This window comes from Eptesicus fuscus, chromosome 8, assembly GCF_027574615.1.
Source record: "Eptesicus fuscus isolate TK198812 chromosome 8, DD_ASM_mEF_20220401, whole genome shotgun sequence".
NCBI lineage: Eukaryota > Metazoa > Chordata > Mammalia > Chiroptera > Vespertilionidae > Eptesicus > Eptesicus fuscus.
The window spans coordinates 73,221,533-73,237,287 of record NC_072480.1 but is presented as its reverse complement, the minus strand read 5'-3'; the positions used below and the strand labels follow the sequence as shown (position 1 = coordinate 73,237,287).

The following is a 15,755-nucleotide window of genomic DNA, read 5'->3' as shown; positions in this document are numbered from 1 at the left end:
TCACTTACTTGTTTGTGCATCCATCTGTCCATCTCTCCTTTCATTCAATGTGTTTCTCATGAATAGGTGTGAGTGCGGTGGCAGGTGCTAGGTCAATGATAGGCGAGGGAGACATGGAAGTCATTCCACCCTTCTCCACCCTCCCCAAGCCTATGTCTAGTTGTTATTAAAATACAATGTGTATATATTTTAATGGCTGCAGGATTGTTTCTTGCAGGAGTGGAGATAGTGAGGGTCTTTGTTTAATTTGGGAGCCAAGTAGATGTTCCCTTTTCAGAGGAAAGTACACCCCTGAGGGCTTACCAAGTACAATCTCTACAAAAAAGCCTACAGACCAGCAGGTGGTTAATTGCTCTGCTTAAGAAGTGAGCAGGAATAAAACAACAACAAAAAAAGCCCTGGCCAGTGTGGCTTAGTTGGTTGAGCCTAGTTCCTTGCACCAAGAGGTCGCTGTTTTGATTCCTGGGTTTTGGTTTGATCCCCAGTAGGAGGCATGCAGAAGGCAGCCAATTGATCCCCCTCCCTTTCTTTCTTTCTAAAAATCAATAAAAACACATTTAAAACAAAACAAAACAAAAACAAAAAAGTGAGTGGGATGGGCAGCCAAACTCTGCTGAGGAAGGGCACTAAGGTGAAGTGCCCAGGGGCATTTAGGAACAAGGGATTCTAATGCCCAGCGTAAGTGATTTGCATTGCTGTGATGTAACCTCTTCCTCATCTCATCAGACCTTCCCATTCCTCAAACCAGTGCCTGTGTGAGAGGTCCTTTGAGCTGGTCATCACATTTGGGATTCCAGTCCAGGCTGGTGACCATAAATTTTGGTGACTCTGCCTGCTCTGGCATAACACATAGTATAAAAACAGAGAACTGAGCTTGTTAGGACTTTGCGAGGCAGTTGGGACACACATACAATGACACAGGGATTACTGAGGCATTGTTGGGGAGCTGGAGAAAGGGTCTGGTCATGGGTCCAGAGGAGAGAAGTGACTGTAGGTGAGTTACTTGGTAGGAAGGAAGGAGATCAGTTATGGATGGAACATTCAGAGAAAGCTGAAGAACTGGGACTGATTAAAGCTAATGACCTAGAAGAATGGGAGATTACCATCAGAGAGACAAGTTTTAATTTATCATATCAAAGGCCTGACATTCTGGGTGATCATAGGATCTTAAGTGTTACCATGAAGTAAAAAGGTGAAGAATAGTAGAGTGAGTTGATCAGAGTTGAGGCATTCCAGTGTCTGAGGTGTTGGATGGTATGTTTGTGAGGGAACTGGGGTCACCCCAAAGCCCATCTGTACCTGAGTTGAAGACTAAATTAGTCCAGTTCAATGAAGGCCAACTGTCCAACTCTTCAATGAATGCGATGAGTAGGTGGTAGGGATGATGGGATCAAAAAGGCATGAATTTCAAGGGCACATAGATTTTTTTGCAGAGACTCAGGGGCTATATTCAGACAGCTACAAGGAAGAGAAAGTGTGAAGACATAGTCTTTGCATCCAGACTGAAGTTTGAGGGAAAGGAGCAACATTCTCTCATCAGGGCTCTGAGATAACTGGTTCTTCAGGGAGAGAAGGGGGCATAGGGAACTTTGGTTAAGATTATAAGGGAGACTGTGTTTCATAGAAAAGCATGCCAGGGAGGAGTTGGGTACTACGGGAACACTTTTATAAAAATAGTTCTGAGTCAGGTGTACAGAAGGCATGAGTGATGTGCTTTATACTGGTGTAATATCTGATGGGTAGGCCGTCCACCATAGGTGAGGTGAGGGTGATGGGGGTGGCTATTATCTAACTAGCCAGTTATTTTCAGTCTTGCTGATTTCTGTGGCTGGTACAATGGCCAGTGGGAGCTCCATCCTGCCTGGTATTGATGCAAATGTGGCCATTTTCTGATTGTCACTATCCCTACTTTCAGTTTGGTCTCTTGGTTCAGTGCTGTGGGAATTTCTTTATTTGCATATAAGACATCTATAGAAGTGCTTCTCAACATAGGGTCTGTGGACCTGTATGGATTCTGGAATTCCTCTGTCTACAACAAGATATACATACAGAAATCAAGAGTAAGCATTTAGAAACATTTTTAGTAATCTGACATCGCCAAACCATCCTAGCACACGAACCATTGTCCAAGCAATATATATCAAACTAGGCAGGTGTTGTTGAATTTGTGTGGTATGTTGAGCATGGCATGAGCCTGATAGTACCACATACTGGTCAGTGAAGACTTGGAAACTTACAAATATATAAATTATTCCTTTACTGCAGGTACCTTGAAAAGTGCTGATCTATATCTGCTTCCATGTTTATAATTTTTTCCTGACTCAGTCATTAATGATTGACAAAGGAAGAAAGACTCTGATAATAAGTGCATGTGTTCTCTTTGTTGTTTACAAATGGAGTCAGATTTTCCTATTCATGCCCCTGGTTCCTTTAAAGATCCTAGTGATCATTCCCAGATATTCTGACTCAATAGGACTAGGAGGAGCCAGGGGATCTACATTGGCAGCAATTCCTGCCCCCTCCACCCCTAACTGCCTCTCCACCCTGAACTTGGAGGGGCTGTAGTTTGAGAAAAAAGCGACCTCTAAGAAGGAAACTCTCAATGGTCAGGAAGTAGGAGTGTTCTTGAGGGTGGGTAAGAGCAGACCCTACCCAGTGTGTGCTGCAGAGGTGGGTCATTGATCCCCATTCTGTCCATTCAGAAGGCTGGCCCTCTCCCTATCAGAAGGTGCTCCAGTTGCAATCCGGAAGACAAGATATATATAACATTTCTCCTGAAGAGCTGACCGATCTCCTATATGGAAAGAATGAGAGGCTCTATGCAGCTCAATAGTAATTTTTTCAAGAAGAACATGCCATATTAGTAGGTGAACCCATAAAATAAGGGGCTATACTTCTCTCACTCCCCTTTTCTCCTTAGTCTCTTTAGCACAGTGATGTGAGGTTGTAACCATGCATTTTTGTGACAAGGTCGTGTGAAGCACAAAGAAGAATTTACAAGATCTAGCTCTTTCGCTGTTGCGGTTTTCCTAAAGCAAAATTGGTATCCAGTGAAGTCACTGTCTCAGATTTTGTTGTTTCTAGTGCCAATTTTAACTTTGCCCAGAAATCCCCCAATTATTTGGAGTTAAAATAACAAGAAAGCTGAAACAATTAGACCATTATTTGTGGGACTTCTCTCTTCTCCATGTTTGTCTTGTTCCTCCTGGTTTAATATCACTATTGGGATGTCAGAGTCCATCACGGAGCATGAGGATGCTACAGTGACCACCACAGCCTCCATCCAACACCTGGAGGAAGCCCATGGGGTAGTCACAGGGGGCAGGAGTTTGAAAAACCAACTCTCCCCTTAAAGGGTCTATAAAGAGACAACTCCAGCTTCTTTCTCCATGGCACAGCACCCGTTCTCTTATTTTTTATAGAAGGGATTTGGGAAAATGGGATCATAATCGTGACCAAGTTCTCCAAGAGAGGGTAGTGAGGAAGAGAGAAGGAGGGAGGGATGGAGAGAGAGAAAGTAAGTGAGAGGGATGGAGAAAGATGGAAAGAGAAAGAGGAAGGAGAGAGAGGGAGGAAGAGGAAAAAGTGGGAGGAAAAGGAAGGGAGAAAAGGAGAAGGAGGATAGAGGGAGAAAGGAGAGAGGAGGGAGAGGAATGAGAGGAAGTTGAAGTTGGGATATCTAAATTCCAGCCCCCAACTCTGTGCCAAGCTTCTTCTGTGCCCTCAGTGAATCCCCTGGACTTTCTGGACTGAACTTCCGTTTTCTTTTTTTCATGTATAACAAGGAGGAGTTGAACCCAACGTACCTAATTCAGTTGCAACTCTGGCATCTGTAAATGAAGAAAAGAAACAGATTCCTGCCTATGAAGACTGGAGTTTCCAACACTGTGTTTGTTCCTCAGAAGAGTAGTTCCAGCTCTCCTTAGAAGTATTGTGAAATTTCTACAGGAAAAAAAAAATCACCCCATGCATTATTAAATTTGAAAGGTAGGGTTTGAAAAGGGCAACCATAAACCAACATGGAATTCTAGTTATGCATATATTAAAGTGTTTAGGAGGAAAGTATGCTTATGCTTACAACTCATGTCAAAATATATAAAAATAAAATATAGTCACACATGGATAGATACATGACTAGATGGATAGCTGTATGAGACATGAGTATATGAGTGTCCATTGCAAAATTCTCTCAATTTTTCTGATGTCTGAAAATTTTCATAAGATGTTGGAGAATGAGCAAGGTCTATATTGTGGCTGGGTGGACAAGAGGACAGGATAGGAGATGGGGGCAGGATGTGGGGCACAGAGCCGAGGGATAGAATATCACGGAGACTCCCAGCCCTGGGCATCCCAGCTCTGGAAGCCACCTCTCTAAGCGGAGAACTCTCCATTCCCTGCCTGTTCTGAGGCTGTGCTTTTCAGGGAACCAGTGGAGCTTCTGAGCTATTGTTTGTCAAATACCACGGGGCTAGGCAACATAAGCATCCTAGCAGACAAGCCTAGGAAGGTGTTTTGAGTCCCGTGCGTTGGGTTGTCTTCTCCCATTCTTTTCATTCATTTCCTGCCCAGTGTATTTTGAGGAGCCAGCAACATTCTAAACAACATCCAGCAATCCATAAAGCTAGGAGATCATCCTCCATGCATGGTGACGATCGGCCTGAGGGTGCCTGGCTTTTAACATAAACCCTCATCTCCAGACCCAGGGACAGAGCAGAGAGAATGATCAGAAAGCACAAACCCGGGATGATGGGTAATGAAAGTGAGTGATGGACACACCAGTCTTGTGTGCGTGTGTGCATGTGTGCGGTTCCATCCTGACCCTTAGCTGACTGGGGCCCTGCTCTCCACAAGTCTGCAGACCACCGTGCAGGTGATGGCTCCCAGCTCTCGGGAGTGCGATCCAGTTCCAGCACAATCACGCCTTGTTCCTGAGAGTTCCAGGCCCACGTTGCATCAGCTTTCAAAGGGCTCTGACTAATACATTCCGAGTGCTGTGGAAGATTCTGAGAATGAACAAGAGGGAGGTAAATGTCACTATTGTGTGAGGCTGAGGTTTGTTTACCATTTCAGACCTGGCTGGCCTTGCTAAGGGCTCAAGGGACAAAGCATTGTGTAACTCCTACCAGCGCCGAGGAGTTGGGGCTGGCAGAAGGGCAGGATTCGCTAGTCCTACAAGAGAAAGGACTGGTTAAGCACGGGAGCGGAGGTCAGCTAACAGCAGCTTTAAATCCAACATCCTCTCTTCAGCCAGATGTCCCAGATCAGGGTGTGGTTCCTCTGAGGCTTCTTGCCATGGCTTGCAAATGGCCATCTTCTCCCTGTGTTCTCGAATCGTCTTCCCTGTGGGTCTGTGCCCTAATCGCTTATAAGGACGCTGGTCATACTGGATTAAGGTCAACCCCTATGACCTCATTTTACCTTAATTGCCTCTTGAAGGCCCTGTCTCTTAATCTAGTCACATTCTGAGGTGCTTGGGGTTAGAAATTCAACGTCCGAATCTTGGGGGGACACAGTTAAGCCCATAGAAGTCTCCAAACCATCCCCGCCATCCGTAACTCTCAGAAAACATGCACCAATGGGCATTGACTAGCATCAGGCAACGCACATGAAACAGCCTAATGTGACAAACACCACAGAATATAGGCTCACGGATGCTCACACTGAAGGGCCTTAGAGATGTTTTGCTTCAGTCAGCTTTCCTCGATGGGGAAACTGAAGTGTGGAGAGGGGTGAGGACAGCCAAATACTGTGAGGAGGTGGAGCAATAGGGACTCCTGGTTGTTTGCTGCTGAAAATGCAAATTGTACAGTCACTTTAGAAGACAGTTTGGCAGTTTCTTACAAAGCTAACTAGCTTTTTACCATAAAGTCCAGCAATCATACTCCTTGGTATTTGCCTATAGGAAATACATTCTACCAAATATTAAGATTTTCTAGAAAGCGTTTAAAAACAGACAATTTGGAGAGGTCTGCACGCGTTCTGAGTCGGACATTTGCTGCTGTCTTCGTCGCTGACTGGTCTGCGGGCTCTCTGCACTGCTGTATTGCCAAGATGTCTCTTTCTAACAAGCTGACTCTGGACAAGCTGGACGTGAAGGGCAAGTGGGTCGTCATGAGAGTAGACTTCAATGTTCCTATGAAGAATAACCAGATAACAAACAATCAGAGAATCAAGGCTGCCATCCCAAGTATAAAATTCTGCTTGGACAATGGAGCCAAGTCAGTTGTTCTTATGAGCCACCTGGGTCGGCCTGATGGTGTCCCCATGCCTGACAAGTACTCTTTGGAGCCAGTTGCTGTAGAACTCAAATTTCTGCTGGGCAAGGATGTTTTATTCTTGAAGGATTGCGTGGGGCCCGAAGTGGAGAAAGCTGTGCTGCCCCAGCTGCTGGGTCTGTCATCCTGTTGGAGAACCTTCGCTTTCATGTGGAAGGAGAAGGGAAGGGAAAAGATGCTTCGGGGAACAAGGTTAAAGCAGAGCCAGCTAAAGTAGAAGCCTTCTGAGTTCACTTTCCAAGGTAGGGGATGTCTATGTCAATGATGCTTTTGGCACTGCTCACCGAGCTCACAGCTCTATGGTTGGAGTCAATCTGCCACAGAAAGCTGGAGGTTTTTTGATGAAGAAGGAGCTGAACTACTTTGCTAAGGCATTGGAAAGCCCAGAGCGACCCTTCCTGGCCATCCTGGGCGGAGCTAAAGTTGCAGACAAGATCCAGCTGATTAATAATATGCTGGACAAAGTCAATGAGATGATTATCGGTGGTGGAATGGCTTTTACCTTCCTTAAGGTGCTCAACAACATGGAGATTGGCCCTTCTCTGTTTGATGAAGAGGGAGCCAAGATTGTCAAAGACCTGATGTCCAAAGCTGAGAAGAATGGTGTGAAGATTACCTTGCCGGTTGACTTTGTCACTGCTGACAAGTTTGATGAGAATGCCAAGACTGGCCAAGCCACTGTGGCTTCTGGCATACCTGTTGGCTGGATGGGCTTGGACTGTGGTCCTGAGAGCAGCAAGAAGTATGCTGAGGCTGTCACTAGGGCTAAGCAGATTGTGTGGAATGGACCTGTGGGCGTATTTGAATGGGAAGCTTTTGCCCAAGGGACCAAAGCCCTCATGGACGAGGTGGTGAAAGCCACTTCCAGGGGCTGCATCACCATCATAGGTGGTGGAGACACTGCCACTTGCTGTGCCAAATGGAACACAGAGGATAAAGTCAGCCATGTGAGCACTGGGGGTGGTGCCAGTTTAGAGCTCCTGGAAGGTAAAGTCCTTCCTGGGGTGGATGCTCTCAGCAATGTTTAATATTTTTCCTGCCTTTTGGTTCCTGTGCACATCCCCTTAGTGAACTTAGTGCTTTCCACATCTCTACTTGATATTAGCGAAAATCTTCCCCCATGTCAAGATTCAGCTAATGGCCAAGAGATGCAGCCCAGGAACACTTAAACGGTTGCACAACATCTCAGCTCAACTTTACTGCACCCTGGACTTGCTTCCATTCTTCAGGATCCCATTTGAATTTCTTAGTGACTAAACCATTATGCATTCTAAAGTGCATATATTTATATTTTGTCTGTTAAAAAAGAAAGCTGTTAGCTTAATTCTCTTCTTGGAGTAGCTTATTCTGATTAGCTTTGTCATTGTTTTGCTACTCGCATGAAAACCAGGTGAAATTCCAGTTGTAGGGAGAGAGGGAGACAAAGTTGGTCATCTGTTAAATAAATAAAAGTATTCATTGAAACTGGGGGAAAAAATAAAATAAAATAAAAACAGACAATTTGAAATAGCAAAAAATAAAACTAGTGATTGTATTGTATCATTTTCCTCTAAACACATACATTTTTTCATAGTTATTGTATTGTCCTTAAAAGTATTCTTGCATGTGTTTGCAATCTATTAATTGCCAGCATTATGAATATTCTTGCAATCTATTAATTGCCAGCATTATGAATGGAAAGGACATTTTTCTTCTAATGGGCACTTTTTGCATTACAAATGAAACAAAAGATCCCATGAAGACACAAGAAAAGTGACACATCAGTGAATCGCACTGTCTCACTTTTGGGCTATTTTATTAATGCAAAGCACTAATAATGCTTCACAATCCCACCATATAAGTAACCACTTATAAGTCATGATCTGCAGGTCTCCTGAGCATAGAGAGCAAGGGGGAACGATCGAGACCATGGTGAGTGAAGAAGCAAAGGAGCTCCCCATGGAAAACGCACAGAGTGTCTAACCCACAAATAGCCAATCAAGAATCCACTATCAACATGTTCACCCTGGATTTGGTGCCTACAATTTGATAGTGTTATTCCTGGTGGCCATGAAAGAGGGCTATGCACCTTGACATCATGTTCTGGGACGGTGACTTGAGGGGGAACACCAAACTGCTGAAAGTGGAAGTCTAGGTAGTTGGTGTACAGTCTACTGGGACCCCATTCGAAGGATAAAAACTGAGATTTACTGCCCTCCAAAGACAGAGATAACAATCTCCCTCCAGGCTGTACTTATTGAGTAAAAAACTAAATGAATAAATAGAATAGGGTGTCAAAGAGTGTCCATTCTGGCAGACCTAAAGAAGCAAGCCTTGGTCTCTGATCATTGAAGCAGCTAATTGATCATACACATCGAACTCTCCAGCCTGGCTCTTGAATTGGGCAGCTTCTTATCTGCTGTCATGTTAGTGGCCCCAGGCTTCTTCAGGGGAAATGAACAACTTAAGCATGAGAAAGGTTCATTTCTGGGAACTCGTCTAAGGTTGCTGGTACAGTATAAATGTTACCTGAAATACCCCTTGTTCCTTCGATATATATCCTCCAAATGCAGGTGGCATGCACATGAACTTCATGAGTTAGTGGAGCTTGAGCATTTCTGAAAACAATACCAGAGAAGAAGCAATGAAGAGGCATGGGGATTAGGACATTTTGCTATGGACACTTCTCTGCATGAACTGGCCGTGTGGCCTTGACTGGGCACCTCTCAGACATGCAGGTATATTTCTTTACCTGCAAGGAAAGGCATCAGACAGTGGTTTGTAAAATCCTTTCAATGGTTCTGTTATAAGGTAGAGAAAGGTACATGCAGTTACTGAAAGGAAACATACTGAGCAGAGGAAAGGCCAAGAGGACTGGTATTTATGTTAGAAAGAGGGAAGGAGGAAGACAGGAGAGCTCTCAACAGTCCTCACAGCAGAGGCGAGGGGGCGCTCTGCAGTAAACAGACTTTATTTGAAATATTACACTTTATCTTACCATGATAATGATATATTCTAAGGCATAGTATATCCAGGTTTTTAAAATGTAAAATAATTTTTCACTAAGATTTTTCAGAAAGTAGCCCTTCGCTTGTCTGACAGCATCAAAGTGTCATATGCCTCAATACCGACTGCTACAGTTTGAGGATCATGCAATTTTCTGCTAAACAGAAGTTAAAACCTGGAGTAGAATAACGTTTTCCCTTCCCCCTTCCTTGGGGTATACCAACAACTGATTTTGAAGTTAGCCTCTTAGTTGAAAACATTATTATAAATGGTTAATCAAGACCAAATACTTTAGCAGCTTCCACCAGGTGAATGCTTTGTGAATTTTTGTGTAGGAGTTCATTTGTAATGAGATTTTTTGGAAGATGTATAAACACAAGGAAATCTGTTGATTTTTAATCTCTCAGTGTGGCCAATGATCTCCGGGTACCTTATTAAATTGGTTTGTGTTTATTTTTATACCACCTGAGCAATGACTCTTTCTGCACAAAGAACTTTGAAATCCTATCTAATAAAAGAATAATGAGTAATATGCAAATTGACCATACCTCTGCTACACTCTCAAGCCACGCCCACCAGCCAATCAGGAACGAGTATGCAAATTAACCAACCAAGATGGCTACAGCCATGGAGCAGGCTGCAGCCATCTTGGTTGATTAATTTGCATACTCGCTCCTGATTGGCTGGTGGATGTGGCTTGTGAGTGTAGCAGAGGTATGGTCAATTTGCATATTAGTGAGTGTAGCAGAGGTATGGTCATTTCCCTGGCAATGGAGGAAGCCAAGCTTCCTGCACACCCTGGCTGGCCCTGGACTCCACTCAAGGCTACAAAGTTTTAATTATGAAAGATAAATTAATCCCAACAAAAATGGCTGCAGCCATGGAGTGAGCAGGAGGCTTGGGTTTCCCCGGTGATGGAGGAAGCCAAGCTTTCTGCCCGCCCTGGCCTGCCCTGGCCTCTGCTCAAGGCTACAAAGTTTCAATTATAGAAGATAAATAAATCCCAGATACCAGGGCCTCCGCTTGGGTCTCTGGGGGGCATGGCTGGCCTGCAAACCACCACAGACCTCTCACCCAGGCCACCCCACACCTCAAGGGAACCCCCACCCTGATCCAGGACACCCTTCAGGGCAAACCAGCCGGCCCCCACCTGTGCACCAGGCCTCTATCCTATCTAATAAAAGAGTAATATGCAAATTGACCATCACTCCAACACACAAGATGGCTGCCCCCAATGTGGACACAAGATGACTGACACAAGATGGCAAGCAGGGGAGGGCAGTTGGGAGGGACCAGGCCTGCAAGGGAGGGCAGTTGGGGGCAATCAAGCCTGCAGGGGAGGACAGTTAGGGGTGACCAGGCTTGCAGGGGAGGGCAGTTAGGGGCAATCAGGCTGGCAGGGCAGTGGTTAGGGGGTGATCAGGCTGGCAGGTAGAAGTGGTTAGGGGCAATCAGGAAGGCAGGCAGGTGAGCAGTTGGGAGCCAGCAGTCCTGGATTGTCAGAGGGATGTCCGACTGCCCGTTTAGGCCCAGTCCTACCAGGACTGGGCCTAAACGGGCAGTCGGACATCCCTCTAGGGGTCCCAGATTGGAGAGGGTACAGGCTGGGCTGAGGGACACATCCCCCATGCATGAATTTCATGCACCAGGCCTCTAGTCTTTTTATAAGATCACAGCATCAGAGACCAAGCTTCCCTGGGTCTTCTATTTTCCTTACATTCTCAGATCACATGTGTTCCCACACTTTACCTGGACAATGGCATCAGTTCTCTCATTTGGGCAGACCCCATGCCTTGGCGTGTCACCAGGGGTTCCCCTGGGAAAGGCACCCTGTCCTCAGATTGTGCAGGGACAGACGGGGCCGGGTTGTCTTCCTCATAGGCACAAGCCAGGGACAGGGGAGCTTCTTGCTTACTGAGCATACTGCAGGGAAAATCAATTAGTGCCTGTAATAAAAAGCTACTTCCTTTTGTTTGCCTTTTAAAAAGCAAATTAAGTGTTCTAGTCATCATACATTTAAATTAAGAATAGGGAACAAAGATCAAGCAAAATTAATAAAGATATATTGTAGTTATATAATATGATCAGATAAAAGGAATAGAAGGATAAAAAGAGAGAAAGGAGGGCAGACAAACATCCAGAAGCACAAAGGGACAAGCAGAGGCAAAGAAACATCCAAGCAGACAGGCATATACTTATGTTGACCCAGACACATAGGGTACACTCAGTCAGCATACTATATAACGAACAGCATGTCACCCCATCTTGTGTCTTCTGGGACACTGGCCATAGAGACTTTTAAAATCGGGTTGCCTTTTCACATTTAGAGAGCGCAAGTTCCTGTTGGTATCTGCTCCATCTTTTGGAAGACTGGTCCAATCCAACTTTCCCATTGTGTTAGGGTCTTTCGGGCAGAATTAGCAGAAACATTACATAGCTGGAAGGTTAGGCATCTGCTGAAGGTCCAAAATAACTTAGAAGCTAGTTTTACAGGTAAAAGACTCAAATAATTATAGAACTATAAATGAAGGGAGAAAAAATACAGGTACACGGACATTCAAATTCAAGGGGCCGTACTTAGGCAAAAGTAAACTTAATACCACGTTAGGCTCTGTTGTATCTTCTAGACAGAGCACTGTACTTGAGTACTGCTACTTCAGATGCTGCATCGGATTATGGGTCCCAAACATTGGAGTCCCTCTTACTCAGAGGATACCAAGTTAAGGCAAACCTTCAGAAACTTCAGACCTTTTTGGCTGGTGTTGGATGGAGTGTTTTATGTCAGAGCCCAACTAACCTGGTACCTAGATCCTGCTGCTTCTGGGGCTGGCTTTACATTCTTTTTGAAAATACCTCTCAGCAAAGAATGCCTGCTTTTCAGGCTCCAATTCTTGCTTTTCGGTTCTTTTTGGCAAAAGGCTTTCTTCATGCATACTGCTCCACCCTCCACTATTTCACTCCGAAACTCTTCAGCAATCTGTTTTACCACCAGACAGTGACACCCAACAGTCCATTCCTCTCTTTTTTTAAAAAGATTTTTAAAAATTGAGATAGATAGATAGATAGATAGATAATAGATAGATAGATAGAGGTCAGCTGTCTCCCGCATGCCCCCTCCACCTGGGATTGAGACCTCAACCCAGGTATGTGCCCCAACCAGGAATCAAACCAGCAACCTTTTGGTGCACAAGATGATGCCCAACCAACTGAGCCACACCAGCCAGGGCTCACTAGTCCATTCTTGAAGTGGCAGGGAGCCAAGGAGCATGGCTTCTGGGAATACTAGGGTTGAATCCCCAATCTGACATTTGTTTGCTGGTGGCTTTGGGTTGATTGTGAGGACTCACAGATTTTTCATCTATGAAGCAGAATTATGGTGTCTACTTTTGAGACACCTGACTTGGTGTCTGGTCTGGCAACCTCTCTTCTCCATTCTCTGCCCCCAATCACTTCCTTACTTGGCTCTGTTTATATGCATGGTGGGGTGTCCTAGCTATAGATATTACCAGGGTGCATCTTTGCAAGGAGTCATGAGGGAGAGGTTCACTGAACAAGGCAGTGCTGGGGAACACTCGGCAAACAGCTACTGTGTCCGCTGATGAGAGAACGTGGCCTCTCATCTATTCCCTCAGAACTTCTCTGTGGCTGATACTAGCCTGGAACCAAGTGGGGAAGGAGATTCTAGGAGGGTAGTCCTGGCTCCTCCTCAGGTATGGAAGGGGAGTGGTAAAGGAAGGGAGCAGCAGTCATAGGGCAATGGAGCTGGTAAGACCATGCTGGGTCCTGAAGTCCTTCAGTTATAACCTGCCTGAGACCAAGGTTCCTGACCTGTGTAGGCAAGTGATGATTCCCATCCTCATGACTTTTGTGAGCAGTGAATGCATTAATGTATGTAAAGTCTTTAACACAATGTATATATGTGTGTATGGGGGGCCACAAACACACACATACACACAAGGCCGTTCACGAAATGATAACAAGGTTTTTATTTTTTATTCACCCTTTCCTATGTGCTCATCTTTATGTTTTTAATTATTATTTTCGACCTAAGTTAGCATGTTAACAGAAATAAAAATAGAAAAGGAGAAATTTCTAAAAATTAGACCTGCATATGTTAACACAGGAAATAAAAAAGAACATTCTTTAGGATGTCTACAATTAAACCGTGAAGTACTATAACAATGTAGTAACTGACCATACTTAGAAGAATAAAGTAGAAAATATTAAACTCCTTCAGCACAGAGTAAGTTGGACTCACCTTTTGCTGATTTCTCTGCAAGCCCAGGAAGTAGGTATTGTGGCTGTTTTGACACGTGTTTCTTTCTCTGTGTCATGAGAAAGGTACAGAGTTGGAGCTCTACAGATCATGGTGAATGGGGAGAAAAGGAAATGAAAGAATTTGGGTGAAAAATCCTAAGACCCCAGTTAGAGGTGATTTGGTTGAGCCTATTAAAATTCTAATTTCCCTGATGGTTTCAATGGGAATCTTAGCATGGAAGCCTATGAGCTATCAGAGAAAAAGAGACTATGATTTTTTAAAAATTAAACAGAATCACTATCTTTTCATTTTTCCCTAATGTTTCTGTAGCAAACAATTGACAAACACAAGTGGATGGTCAACAACTGTTATATACACAAAGGCAAAACGCTTTGATATCCATACATTTGTAAATTTGTATCTTTGGGTCTCTTTGAACCCTTGACCTTTTCAGTCAAGTCTATTCTGTTTCAGCATTTGAGATTCTTATTTTGACATGTGTTTGGTTTGGCTACTCTCTATATGCAAAGCATGTAAAATTCCTGTGTCCTGCTTTTAAAAATGCACGTGTGTGTGTGTGTGTGTGTGTGTCTAGAAGATTTGGTTCCTCCTGCCATTCAAAAGGTGTCCTCATCAACTTTGCCTTCTGTGAGACAGGGCTTGCTGGAGTAAGTGGGGCGGGGCCTCATTGGGTGGGTGTAAAGCGCTCTCAGAAGAGGTGATGGGATGGAGTTTTATGGAGCGTCAAGGCTGAACAAGAAAGTCTAGGGGATGGGGAGGACCCTTGGGAAGCTGCTTTCTCCACAACCCCATCATCATCAGGGCATTTGGGGCCTGAAGCTTGAACCCAAAGCCCTAAAGACTACTGGAACTTCCCAAAGGTTTGTCTTGAATCTCTAGGGTTTAGAGAAACCCAGTCCTTTAGGATTCATTTCTTACCGGTTTTGAAAAGTACTAATAGTTGTTTTTTTTTAAGCATGCAAGAAGCCAGGAGAAACAGAATGAAAAATGGCTGAAAGTTATTGAACAAGACGTTTGCCCTATCCGACGGATGTGAATTCTACCCGAGTTCATGTAAAGATTAGATGCTGATCTCCAGGCTTCTCTGCACGGAGGATTGTGACATGCCTGAGTTTTTCTGCACCATTTATTCTTCCCCACTATAATTTCAGGGTCTGACTTGGCGTTTTAAAATTGAGTTGTCAAGGTTGAAGACAAAGGCGGGAGCCATAATGATTGGCATGCGTGATGAGACGCAGAACAGAGGCAGCGCTGGGCTTTCTGTGGTATTTTAATCAGGTAGCAGGGCACCAAAGGTATGTGTTTTTTTATTTTTTTCCTTTGTACATTTATCATCTATGAACAAGGATCTCTCAAAATTTGGTTTCTACTAAAGACTGTGAATCTATAATGTTTTAAGGCAGTTTTTTTTTTATCAGAGTATTCTAAAGATCTTAGAATTTCTATACTTGTTTTTAAGTAATCAGAGATTTATAATCTAATAAACTAGAAGACTCAGATATCTTAAATTCAGGTTTATTTTCAGAAAGGTACTTTACTATTAGATTTGTAATAAACATACATTTTTATGATTAGCAAAACCAAGACATTTTACTTGAAATCTGTTAGAGGTTTCCTTCTCCTTTACATAATCATGGGCTGTTTCCCCATCTTGGGAACAATTCCTTGGCTTATTTTTTTTCCCTTTGTTTTAACTAGTTTTGTGAACTTTGAGTTTTATCACCTTTTTGGAAGCCAGGAAGATAAGACTAAAATAATGAAGTTCATGGAAGGAAAGAGTAGATCAAAGAAATAAAGGGAAAAATGCCCTTGAGCTGAAAGAGATTTACATTTCCAGATGGAAACGAAGAAGAATTTATCAATAAAAAAGCTATTCTTGGAAACATGGCATGTAATTTTGGAAGAACAAGGGTGAAGAGGTAACCCTTAGAGCATATGTAGTAAGTAGAGCACACACACACACACCAGGTTTTTAGAAAAGAACACAAGTAACATGAACACCAGACTTCTTTCTTGTAGAGGAGTTAGGAGACAACAGGACTGTGTCTTCACAGTTTATTTATCCATTTACAAACTAGTGGCCCAGTGCACGAAATTCATGCACGGGATGTGTGTTCCTCAGCTGGGCCTATACCCTCTCACAATCTGGGACTGCTGGCTCCTAACCGCTCACCTGTCTGCCAGCCTGCTCGCCCCAACTGCTCCTGCTGCTGGCC

General features: G+C 43.9%; 1 pseudogene; it reads left to right on the top strand.

Moving 5' to 3' along the window:
- The first annotated feature begins 6,011 nt into the window (after positions 1 to 6,011).
- Positions 6,012 to 7,552, top strand: LOC103288232 (phosphoglycerate kinase 1-like; annotated as a pseudogene).
- Positions 7,553 to 15,755: the final 8,203 nt, after the last annotated feature.